Below are 13,868 nucleotides of genomic sequence, written 5' to 3'. Positions count from 1 at the left end.
AACATCAGCACAACAATCTTAATTTTTGAAAGCACTAACTTATTCAAGCATCATTCTGTAGTTAAAATAAATCATTTATACTACATCACCCCCAGTGACCAGATCATGATAAATGTGGCATAATCTGCTTGCACAGTTTCATTTGGATTATTAACCTATACTCTTACTTCAGTTTTGATTTTATTCAATTAGTTTTTATAAGTTTGCTATTGTTAATCGCTACGCATATCATATTTATTGTATTTCTGGAAAAAATATGTTTTTAGAGCAATACATAATTCAGCAAATAATAAACAAATTCACTGAACATATAATTAAATCATCTGTTTCCAAAGACTTCCAATCTATCAGTTGCTTGTTATTCAAGTACATACTGTTTTATTCAGGTGCGGTTGAAAGATTTTTAATGGTGTTTCTTAACCGTAGATCAAACTTTTAATTAAAATATGGTAAGTTAAATAGGCCCAATGTAATTAAAAAGACAGATGTATTAGAGGAAGGTCCAAATTCATGGTCACAGAACTTATTTATTAAATGATTTTTCCAAATGTATTTCTAGATTATTTTTTTCTCTTTTAATAAGATAACCTTTTAATTTAATGGTCAATTGGGTACATATAAACTTAAAATACTATGCTTATAATTTTCTACCTCAGACGCGCGTTTTGTTTAGCTCAAATCAAAAGAGGTAAAATGGAAATAAATGTACGAATTAAAGAAAAAAGAAAACCCAAATTCCAAGTTTTTCTAAATACAGCTAAGGTATCCTATTCCTGGAGTCGAATTCCGTAGTATTTCGAAAAAAAAAGGTGTTCTAATCAGTTAATTCCTTAGTGTGACCATATCAACTCAGAAGTGCTAACTACTGTGCTAGTGATACCTTTATCAGCAGTAAAATCGTCCACGGGTTTACAATTTAAATTCATTATAGGTACCAAGCTTATAATCTTGTACTTCAGACGGGCGTTAGGTCTCTTTAGGTACGCTCGAAGAAAGAAGACAAAATAAAGTACGAAGTTGAAGAAAATGAAGGAACCCTGTTGAAATATCTTTGGTTAGCTTGCTTGTAAGCTAAACCGTGAAGTCATTGTTAGGTAAGGTATACTATCCTCCTTTCGAAGTAGCCTGGTCCTACATACAGAAAGATGTGTCATTTGTCGGACTAGTCTACTCGTAAAGTTTACATAACCTAACAATGACTTTTCTGTTCAGCAAGCAAGATAACCAAAGATATTCCATTTGTCTACACACTCATTGAATTCGGCTTTAATATTGCAAAAGTTCAAGCAATTATGGCAAAACCTACCGAGTAAAAAAAATCAAAAGGCCAATGTCTATCTACCTTGCACATTTCCGAAAATTCATATCAGATAACGAAACTGGGTCCAGCAACATTTATAAGCAATTTTAGATTTTGACCCTCACAAGTTTCCATTCACCACAAATATTCTCGTTACAACGAATCATTTTAAATACAAAAATACCAGTTGCAGCCTTTTGTTTATCTATTAATATATGTATACGGATAAATCTATGAATGGCAGCAGGGTCACCAGGGTGAGGAGTCCTTGTCATCTTAAATAAATGCTAAGCATAGATCTAGAAAGCGACAGATAATCATGACATTAAAAAAACTCTCCTTTTTCGACTTTTTTCGAACAAATTGACACATAAAATGAATTATATAGTATTGTGGAATTTTTAACTTGTGTTCAATTCATTGGTTGCTCATTTTACTAGGATAACAAACCTGTCAAGTATGAGCTGGCAAAAATATTTCAGAAAAGAAGATGGAAATGTGAAAGTTTCCGTGCGTCAGGTGCAACAGCATACGAACAGGTAACATGCCTCGTCAGGGTGGAAGCTAAAAAGTCCACGAAAATTTGATTTAAAGCCTTTATTCGTTCCAACAAAGTTACTGAGATTTTGTTGAGAATTTAACCATCTACGACAACAAGAATTTTTTTTTTTAGAATTTACAGCTCTTCTATAAATACATGCAAAGCAAACCATTGATCAAATTGCTTGCTATGATTGTTTGGATGTTTGTAAACGACAGGTAAGTAGTCTGTTTACTATATACTAGAATTTGTTTGGACAATAAACATTAACTTTAATTCCTGTCAGTTTGTATTTGTCCAATCAAATCCCAGTATGTATTGAAACTCCGCCTACCTATTGTTTGAAAACATCCAAGCAAACATAGCAAGCAAGTCAATCAAAGTTTTTTTTTTGCATGCTTTAATAGAAGAGCTGTACTATATAATGCAAAGAAGAGTTTAAGTCTTTCACCAAAAAAAAAAATACTATCAATTTCTTTTTGTCCTATGTAAACTTCCGTACCATTTCCTTCCACTTATGATCATTAAATTGAACTGTAAAATATGTCTCGGTACCTTCTTAATTCCTTTATAAGTCTTATGTAATCATAATTATGACAATAACTGTTGTTAGCACAAGCTTCACTGCACACTTTTAAAGTTTTGCTTCATCAAACCTTAAAATGTGAACTTAAGTTTTGAGACTTTTTTAATCGACACGATTGGAATTTTTGTATATGAGGACATGCATGGTTTATCTATTAGTTGACAATGCGGCTTTGAACTAGCTTTCAGTACCTGCGAGCATTCGTTGTTCAATAATGTGTGTCTTTGTGTTATTATTTTATATGATAAATTGTTGTGTTGGTACACCACTGTAACATTGAAGGAGGAAATGAGGAGGGTTGGTTGGGTGGAAGTGGGGAGGGGTATGCGGAGCGCTAACAAACATGTCTATGCGGCATGGGCTTTGATCATTGTTGAAGCATCAATGTAAGGGGCATTTAATATCTTAATAAAACTATTCTTATTTTAGCAACTATATATTGTTATCTGATATTGGACGAAAGATGTTGCCCTTTTATGTAATTATGTAATACAAGTTACGATCATTTGAAAACACATATTAAACAGCCAAATGGATGCACAAGAGCTAAAATAGGAGTCATAGATCCTATTGACAACAATTATCTGCCCAATTTTATTGATTTTGTAACATTTGTTTCAAATATGACCAGGCTTCTTATCCAAAATCAGCAGCACCGTATCAGGACCCACCAGCACAATGACAGGACCCACCAGCACAGTATCAGGACATGAATAAATCGAGAAAATGCTAAATTTTAATAAATTGCAATGTTTTATCACAAAATAGTTTTGTCGTGTGGATTGCGGTATAGAAAGCGGACTCTATGAGCATTTTTGTTTTATTTTTTTCAGTTCTAGATTTTTTTGAAAATGAGCATTTTTGTGTTACACTTATTGAAACAGTTTAGAGGGTCAACTTTTTAATGGTTTACGTATGAACCCATAAGCAACAAAATTGAAAAATCTCAACTGTTTTCTTCCATTTTTTATGAGTGAAAACGTCAAAAATTATCATTTTCGACTTTGTTTACATTTTTTCATTGATCACCAGCACCCGTCAGGACCGAATCACCAGCACAGAACGTTCTCTCGCAGGACAACCATACCCACCGTGTACATTTTCATAGTTACATCGTGAATAAAATATATTGTTTGAAGAGAGGCGAGGTATACCAAAGGGAGATTTAAACGTTTAAGTCGCAAAATAAACTGATAACGCCATGGCAGAAAAAAACCGGAAAAAAAACAGAAAACATGATCATACAAAGCACAAACAAGGCAAAATAAACACTAACAATTTGAACCCAACAATAACGTGGGATGATCTCAGGTGCTACGGAAGACATAATGATTCCTTTGATATTTAAACTATATATTGATGTTTGAAGTTACTGACAAAGAAAATAGGGATTAAGAACTTCAATTGATTTAAATAGTGAAACCAATATTTCATTATGAATAACATATATTACGATATAAATTCACATTCACAAATAGAATACAGAAACAAAGAATAAGTGCTTATGTGGTCCGTGTAACACACTATCAATTCAAAGTTTTAAAAGTTTTCAAATTTTAGATTTTTGGAATTTTTATCAAAGTTTTAAAATATCAAAATTCTAAAATGTGTAAAAGTTTTGAAATTTTGAAATCTTAACAAAATAATTGAGATGTTAAAATTCTAAATATCGTTTTTAAATTTGATAGTTTAGAAATTTGATCAAACTTTAGAAATACTAAACCTAACGTACAATTTTGATTAATTAACTTTTTGAAAGTTTGATTTTCTAGATTTTTGATTAAGATATTAACAAGAATAGAACAGGGGCGAAAAGAAAGGTACCTGCAAACTGCAAAACGAAAAAAAAGCGAAACAAAATGAAATGAACAGTTAAAGTAATTTAAAAGTTTAAAGCGGTGAAAAATTGGAAGAAATATTTCTCAGAAAACGGAGATTTCATTTTAAATCAAGAAGCATGACTCGTAAAATGTCTGTCCCTATCCAATATAATTTATCCTCATATTTCCATGGGATCTTAATTTGCCGATCTTCATCCTGAAAGAGCTCTTACATGGCCTACCTATTGCATTTTATTGTTAAATTTGTCAACGTCCTAAACATGCATGAAATATTTGCCACTGGCAACCAACAATGAACCGTCAAAGAAACCTCGATTTAAACTCCCTCGGGCAAAGTAGCCCTTACACGGATTTTGGTAAGTTTTGGTCATACACCTTTAATTGTTTCGGTTTTGATATGTACTTGACTTTCAAAAATTCAGCGTTCCGTAGGAAAATGTTTTACTAAAAAATTCATAGTTTCACATTGTCCTGTATTTTTTTTAGAGCAACCTCCATCGTGCAGAGAGCGTGGCGCTCTCTTTACACGCCCATTCTTCATACTGGACGTAGCTGCATACATTTACTGTGTACAAAGTTGATTGTGTACGATAACTTACCTATTATTTGGTATACGGGGATGTGCCAAAAATATGGGTCATAATTTTGCGAGATTTTATATAAATATGACCCTCCTTTTTAATGACATCCTATATTAAAATGCATTTACGTTTGATAACTTTATATTGATTTGGGGTATGATCTACATATCATATATAAATATGCTATTGAGAATCCATGCGTATATATAACGATAAAATATATGTGCACCAATTGCAAACGATGTCAATTCATATATAAAAACTTAAGGGTAGCTGGTATATTTATGAATTATGAGTGATGATGAGTTAGTGCTTATATAAGCATGGGTCATATTTTAAATATTGTATATAAGTATAGGTCATTCTTTCTTAAATATTTATATAACTATAGGTACTGAATTTCAGTGAATGTTATATTAAAATGGGTACGTTTTTAGGCAAAAATGGCACACCCCTACCAAAAAAATACTGAAGTTACCCCCCCCCCCCCCCCCCCCCCGTGATGCCGACACCTACACATGGATTGATAGGCGTTTAATGTACAGCGGCAATTATTACATAAACATGCAGGATTATATATTTAGTCTAAGATACATGATTTGTTTTATTAGATGTTAGTAGCTTTGATCTAGCTGTCAGTAACTGCATGTTTTCTCAGATTTGTACTTAGTGTCTTTTTATTGCTGGGATATACAAGTACCCGGCCACGTCCACTGTGTGTTTGTGTTTTATGTATTTCTATTTGGAGCCTGTAGTTAAGTGTACTTATGTGTTACATACTTGTTTTTCGTTCATTTTTTGTACATGAATTATGCATTATAATTTTGGGCCTTTTATATCTGACTATGAGGTATGGGCTTTGCTCGTTGTCGAATGCCATACGGTGAACTATTATTAATAGTTGCTTATTTCTGTGTCATTTTGAAATATTTATTTTGTTATCAATTTTATTTGCCGCTTACAACTGTCTGCCTGTGGTTTTATCTTATACATAAACTTTTAAATGTCAGTATGTTTTCATTTCATTTCATTTTGTTTCGTTTCGTTCCGCTTTTATTTCGTTTCGCAGTTTATAGGTACCCCTGTTTTCGCCCTTTTTTATTCTTGATATCTTAATCAAAAATTACAAACTTTCATAAAGTTAAATAATCAAAATTGCACTTTAGGTCTAGTATTTCTAACGTTTGATCAAACTTAAACTATCAAATTTGATAACAATATTTAAATTTTAATATTTTAATTATTCAGTTAAGATTTCAACAGTAATTTAATGTTTTCTGGTACAGTTAATTGTAGCTTTGGTAATTTGGCTTTCAAATGACATTAACTTTTCTTGTCTTTTGTCCTCATATAATGGACAAAATAATAAAAAAGCAAGTTGCCCGTAGTTTCCAGGTTAACAGAGATACAGTAAGGAGACGCAACACAGTTTCTAGGAAACATGGCAGTACATTTAAAACTTCTTTTTCTTCTTAAACCAGCTGCGTGAATAATTTGACTTAGTTTGTTATGAAAGAGAACCATTGCTTTTTCTTTGAGGTGTAACCTATGTTCATGTATATCAATTAAGGTAACAGTGTGGTTTAAGTTAAGGATAACAAAACAAAAATAAAACGAAGTTCTTCTACTTTCTTGTGGTTTAGAGGGACCCGGTATTCAGTGACAATCAATCTCACACTTTATTTGGCATTTTTTAATTCGAGCGTCAATGACGAGTCTATTGTAGACGTAACGCTTGTCTAGCGTGGTATCTGAGATGAATTTATTGTACATTTCAATGGAAATATTTTGAATTTATATAATTGGCCTCAACCTCCATAATGTATTTCTGCAGGAATTTATATACAAATAAACATTCATAAAATGTATAAATATTTCTTAATGTTTACTTTGCTAAGTTTTTCAAATATGAATTCAAATTGATTTACGGAAACGCGTCATAAACTAGTTCTACGACAATTACGGCCGTATATACTCAAACGGTCATTCAACTGAGTTAAAATGCAACTTTCCTGTTCGTTTACGCAAGCGTATTCTTTACAATCTTTTAAAATCTGCCCAAAAGTTTTTTCTGACTTTTGTAAATAGAGTAAGTGTTTCGATTATGCAATATTTTTTTCTCAAATTATTACTATAAAATACTAAATATTTTCAATAAAATATAGCAAAATGTAAAATCGTTTATTTTTACTCTACAATACAATACGTTAATAATTAACCGAAAAAAGTTGTTGTTGGAAATAGATAAGAGTTGTGCCCCTTTGTACAAACATCTTATTTCAATACGTTGTTTACGTCCGTGCGTATACATATGTTAGTTATGTTCTCTATATCTGTCCATGAGAAAACCATGCAAAATAGTCCGGAATCAATATTTGCCAATCTTTATGAAATCTTGTTTGTAGGTTAACCTTACCATAACTACTGTAAATAAATATAATGTTTTGGTCTGATTTATATATCTTGGCCGTAGGGGGCGCCACCTGTTATTTTGAAATTTTCGGATGAAAACCAATAGAAAATACACAAAATAAGCATATTTTTAAACAATATTTAATGTATTTATAAACATATCATCAACAAAAGTGGCATCAATTGTAAAACATAATACAAAGACCTTTTCATAGCCATATCTGCCAAAAAAAAAAATTGAAGTTACCTAAGGGCAGATAACTCTGTAAATTTATCAATTTTGCAAATTTCCGATTTTGTAAAAAGTGCCAAAGTTCATAGGGTTGTATATACTAAGATAACACTTTTATTTATTTCTTTTTGCTTTTTTTACAATAATTCAAGTCTTACTTGCTACCATATAACAGGTTTTGCTTTGCATTTGAATATTAAAAAAATATTTCCAATCTACTATCCCCCCTTTTTTTTTAAACCTGAAAAATTGATAAAATTCCAGATTCAATAAAGCAAACAGTGACTTATTAAAAATGAACACTGGCAGTGGGGTTTTACTCAGATTATACAAGAGAATACATTAAATTAAATAATTCTTTTAAAATATCTCGGTGGGTATGGACAATTAAAAATCATGGTGTTATTGGTTGGCAACAAATTTGAGCAAAGGCAAAAAAATAAATGACACACTTTTTGCAAAATAATAATTCTACCAGATATTAAAATTTGGTCTACTTGAAAATTAATAAAAAGCAGACTACAGAGAAATAATAAACACACAGTATTTAGAAAATGAAGTTTGGTTGCTTTAAGATGATTGGGGAGGGGTGGCTAAACACCATTTTTTCCCTGTTAAAAACAAATTATTTTCTGTGAAAGTACTTTATCAATTATTGCTGAACTATAAATAGAACATGAAAAGGTTGATATGATAAGATTCTAATACAAACCTATTGTGATAATGTATTTACAGATTTTAGAACAGTCCTATCAAAAAGGGAGATAACTTATCATATGGAGGTTAAAAAGAACAAATACACAATTTTCAGAAATAAAGTAACCCCCTTTGTTTCAAAATATTTTGAAAAGAATTCATGAATAGTTAGTTTTTCCTTGCTTACATTTATAGCCAACTTGTTTTTACTAAAGTAGAAAAAGCTGTTTTCTATAAAAAATAACATAAATTAACAACTACGTGTCTATCTGATATCACTCGCCCCCTTTCTACAGAAAGTAAGATTTTTTTTAACATGAAAAACATAAGTGACCCCAAAATTTTATTTTAAGTTTTTGTATATCCCTTAATGTAGCATTGGCCCATTGACAAGTTACTATTATACTCCCCAATGCCTTTATGTAAACCTGTTTTCAGTTTACAATGCTTATTCAAAGTCAATAATTTCAACATCTGAACATATAAATAATATAGTGTTTGACATACATAAAATAACAACCTGCATGTAATCAAATGAAGATTAGTGAAATCAAAGAGATAAATATGGTCCTCTGTAATTCTTATTATCTCCCATGGTAATATTTACAACAGTTAAAATCAATAGAACAATGTAAGACCACTAACACTTATTACCTACTTTCATGCTTTATTTTGAGGATTGCATTTTTTTTTATCCAAACACAACATTTGTATGTACTTACTAGAGTCTATTAAACTGTTCTGAACACTTAAAAAATGATTTTATAAATTTTATCATTACTTTTATGCTGTTTTTGTCCCAAGTTACTTTCCTTCTATTTCACATAAAACTTTTAACATACCTATATCTATATCTTTATTACCAAAGTCTATATAAACTATAGGTATACAATTATATCAACATCAATAAAACATATAATACATACATAAACACAGACTATGTGACAGCAGAAGGTGTTGTAATGATAAACAAACATTATTTTAACATTTCGGATCTAAGCTTAAAAGATCTAAAAATAAATTTACCTAAATTACACAATTCTTTTACATTATTAGTACTCATCAGTTTGATAAATTTATACATCGACGGTTTTTTCCAATAAAATGGCTTAATATAAATTGTTCTAAAACCTTGAAAACGTGGACATTTGAGGATGAAATGAAACTCATCCTCTATATCATTTTTACAAAAAGTACATATTCTATTATTTCTTGTTATACCATAAAATCTTCCATTTTCTATAGCTAAGTTGTGGCTACTTAATCTTATTTTTGTTATACATTTTTTGTAAACATTTGGAATTGGTTTGCATAAATAAAATTGCAGACAAAAATTATCTAACATATATTTATAATTAGAACATTTTGGAGACATATGTAACTGAGCATCAAGTTCTTGTTTTAGACAATCGTATAAACGTTGCTTTATGACAGCAAAATATACATCAGGCAAGTCACAAATAAGGTTTTGGCTATACCATACATCACCTAAACCAATAAGAAAAAGTTCGTTCTTTATAAAATACAACCAGTTACACTTATTATTTGGACATCTCTCTAATTCACAATACAAGTAGTTATAACAATTTTTCAATATACAGTTTGAAGTATTTAGCAATTTAAACCAATATTTGAAAATCTTACATTTTCTTGCGAAAGTAAGAGGCAATCTACCTAGTTCTTGATATATCATAACATTGTTAGTAGACAACTTAACACCAAGTATATTTTTACAATAGTTCATGTGGACTCTCTCTATTGCCGGGGCTTTATGTGCACCCCATATTTCGCTTGCATAACTCAATAAAGAATTTATATAAGTATCAAACAGTGATAACAAAGTGACATAGTTTAAACACATACTTTTCACATTTCTTCTTAAAGCAAACATTGCTTTTCTACCTTGTTCTGACAATTTCTGTTGTAACATATTATATTTGCCATTAAAATTTAAAAGTACACCAAGGTAAGTAAAATTATCAACAACTTCAATTTCCTTATTATCATAATACCATTTCTCATCAACATGAACTCTTCCACCTTTCCTAAATACAACAATTTTAGTTTTATCAATATTAACACTCAATGACCATTTTGATGTATACTCATATAATGTATCAAGCATATTTTGTAACCCCAAAACAGATTCTGAGAAAATAACCATATCATCAGCATACATAAGTAAAAATAAATTCAATTCTTTCATCTCATATGGTATGGCATTACTATTAATAAAAGCCATTTCACAATCGTTAACATATAATGAAAAAAGTATGGGAGATAACACCTCTCCCTGCATCAAGCCCAATTCATTGGAAAAGTATTCAGAATTAAAACCATCAACACATACACAAGTAGACACATTAGTATACATAGATTTAATAACAGTTAAAAGTTTACCTTGAATACCAATTTTTGATAATTTATACCATAGCATTAGCCTTTGAACAGTATCGAATGCTTTTGTGTAATCAACAAAACAACAATAAAGACGTTTGTTTGCTGATAGGGACTTAAAAATTACAGAAATTAGGGCAAAAATTGCATCTACAGTTCCAAAACCTGGGCGAAAGCCGAACTGGGCGTCAGTAATGACATCAAAAGAATCAGACCAGTCCATCAAACGTTGATTTAATACGGAAGTAAATAATTTTGCGAAATTACTTACAAGACTTATACCTCTATAGTTATTTGGATCGTCTTCGTTTCCTTTCTTGAAAATAGGCACAAGTATAGCAATGGCCCAGCTAGTAGGGAATATACCGGATTGTAAAATACCATTGAAAACCTTGACTAATATTGGCATAAAAACATCTTTATACTCTATAAAATATTCATTCAAAATACCGTCTACTCCATGACTTTTATTGCGCTTTAAATTGCGGATGGCTTTTAAAATCTCCTCCTCTGTAATCACTTCATCAAGTTCAGGATATACACAATCGCCATCAGTGTTATTAAATAAATCTTCGTCACATGTATTGTCTATATTCACAGAAGACAATTTTTTAAAGTGTTCATAGAAAGATTGTAACGGTACATTATTTTTCTTTTCGGTCCTTTTCCTAAATTTCGAATAAAACAGTTTTGGGTTACTATATTTCAAAAAGTCCATTGCATTACCCTCTATACGTTGGTATTCTCGCTTAAGACGACGTTCCATAACTTTATATTCCCTCTTTGCACAAGTTAAGTTTGTATGGTTTACAATTGATTTTGAACGATTGAAAACATGTATATAATCTATATAACATCGATAAAGTTCCTTGCATCGTGTGTTGAACCAAGGTTTGTCAAAATAATTAACTGGTTTATACGGCTTGTTGTTTACATAAGGCATCGTTTTAAAGAAAGGCGACATAATGTCCTCTATCATACATGTAAAATTGCTCAACGATTTATCAAAAGAATTTTGATTTTCAAAGTTTATACGATTCTGTAAACGAATGATATTGTCCATATTGATACGAATACACTCAGTACACTGTTCTTTAAATTCATCTTTCCATTTGTATTTAACACGACGTTCTGTATCTTCCATGGCATCTGAGCATTTGCCTGTGTTTCGCATGATGTCTATTAATAAATTCAGTTCTAAATGTAAAAATGCATGGTCCGAATAAGTTGTAAAGTTTGACACAATTAACTGGTTTATATTCGGGAAATAAAACGAAGGTACAATGAAGTAATCCAGAACGCTCATACCAATAGGGCCACAATATGTAAAGTCATTTGAAAATCCGTTTTTGTGCCTACCATTCACTATCCTTAAGCCTGAGGATTTACACATACTAATTATTTTAGATCCATAACTGTTTGTATTTAAATCGGGATTGACTCTTTTCGGGAGAACACTATCGGCTAAATATTCGAAAGCGCCACAAATTCGGTTCTTTAAAGTAAAATGAATATCATCATTTTCCAGGAAATCGACTAACGTCCCAGTTCGACCATTCAAATCCCCAAGAATAAAAACGTGACCAAGTTCAGAGTATAACTCAATGCTATTTTCTAACTCATTGTATAAATCACAATCATATAACTTATAGTATTTAGATTTGACTGGGGGAATATAAATACAAGCAATATATACAGATTTGTCTTTGGTTAATATACCCTGCTTAATATTCAACCATACAATAGAGTCTAAAATACAAGTTTCAATATCAATAACAGTAGAAAAACATTTTTTAATCAAAATAATACTACCTCCTCCCTGAATAGATTTAGCTTTCAATCGAGGGAATAAATGACAATTATAATCAGGTAAATGAAATGAAAAATCTTTTTCAAACCAACATTCCGTAAGAAAAACAAGATCATATGTACATAAAAAATTTACAAATGCTTTATCATCAAGTTTTGTTTGTAAACCACCATTAATATTCCACGAGATAAATTTCAAACTCTCAGTACAAATGTTAGATGAAACACTAGTTGGAAGTCCTTCAACGCTATCCTAGTCTTCCTTCTCAGCCATACTGCTATTGGGATCTGGGTCATCATCGTTACTACCAACTGTGCTCTTCGCCTTCGAATTCCCAGAACTAGCACCACTAGGAAATGCCACTGTTGACTCCTTTATAAATTGCTTGTGTTTTAAAGGGTCGAAAACATCATTATCAATGTAAAGCTTGTCCTTGAGCAACACTGCCTTGACATTTTGACTTCGGGCTTCTTTTAAAATTGGGATTAACCTTTTCCGTTTAGCAAGAATATCTGATGGGTACTGCTCACTCAGGCTGAAAGGAGTTCCCTTTAATCTATAAGCTGAACGGCGCACTTTTTCCCGGTCTTTCAAACTTTCAAACGAGGCAAGTATGGGACGTGGATTGAATTTGCTGTTGATGCGTCTAACATTAACAAATTTAATTTCGCTTTTTATGTTGATTTCAGAACGGATAAATCCTTTTAATAGACTGTCGGTGTTTTCACCCGGTTGGTCAACGACTCCGTAGAACACCAAGTTTTGTTTCAGAGATTCGCATTGCAGATCTGTCACGGTTGATTTCAGTTCTTCGTTTTGTTTTTGTATTTGTTCTAGTTCCTTTTTAATTTTAGACCCTTTGCCTGGACTACCTGCCCCACCAGCGGCAATAGCTACCCACATGGTATCCTTCTCTACACATAACTCGTCAAGTTTTATTTTATGAGAAACGCATATATCTTGTACTTCAGTCATCTGTGAAGTTAGGGTTTCAATACCGGTTTCAGTTTTTTTAACTCGAATATACAAGTTCTCCATATTTTCACAAAAACTTTCCAATTTATCGATTTTTTTGTCCATATTTTCTAAATTACTAAGCCGGCTATCGATTGTTGTGATGTATTGCATAATATGACCAAGAACGTTGTTATCAGCCACTAGAGGTGGCGGCCAACTAAATGACGGATATGATCCAGAATGAGCTGGAGGGGGGCCAGGAAAAGGGAGCGGGTACGGGTACTGAAGCGGTGTACTGGTTTGCGTATTATAGGTGTTCAATCAATTTAATTTGTGTTATTAAATTATCATTTGTTTGATATTTCATCAGTAGAGGAAAAGAAAACTGGGCAAAACCCAAATAATTAGCAAAAACTCAAGTATTTCCAGCTTTTAGTGTGACAATATCCATTGGAGAATTAACATACAAGGAGATGTGTCCCATTATCAATTATGCTAATTACATCTTCTATTTT

Source organism: Mytilus edulis, chromosome 10, assembly GCF_963676685.1.
Source record: "Mytilus edulis chromosome 10, xbMytEdul2.2, whole genome shotgun sequence".
In the NCBI taxonomy this organism is placed as follows: Eukaryota; Metazoa; Mollusca; class Bivalvia; order Mytilida; family Mytilidae; genus Mytilus; species Mytilus edulis.
This window is presented reverse-complemented; position numbering follows the sequence as displayed.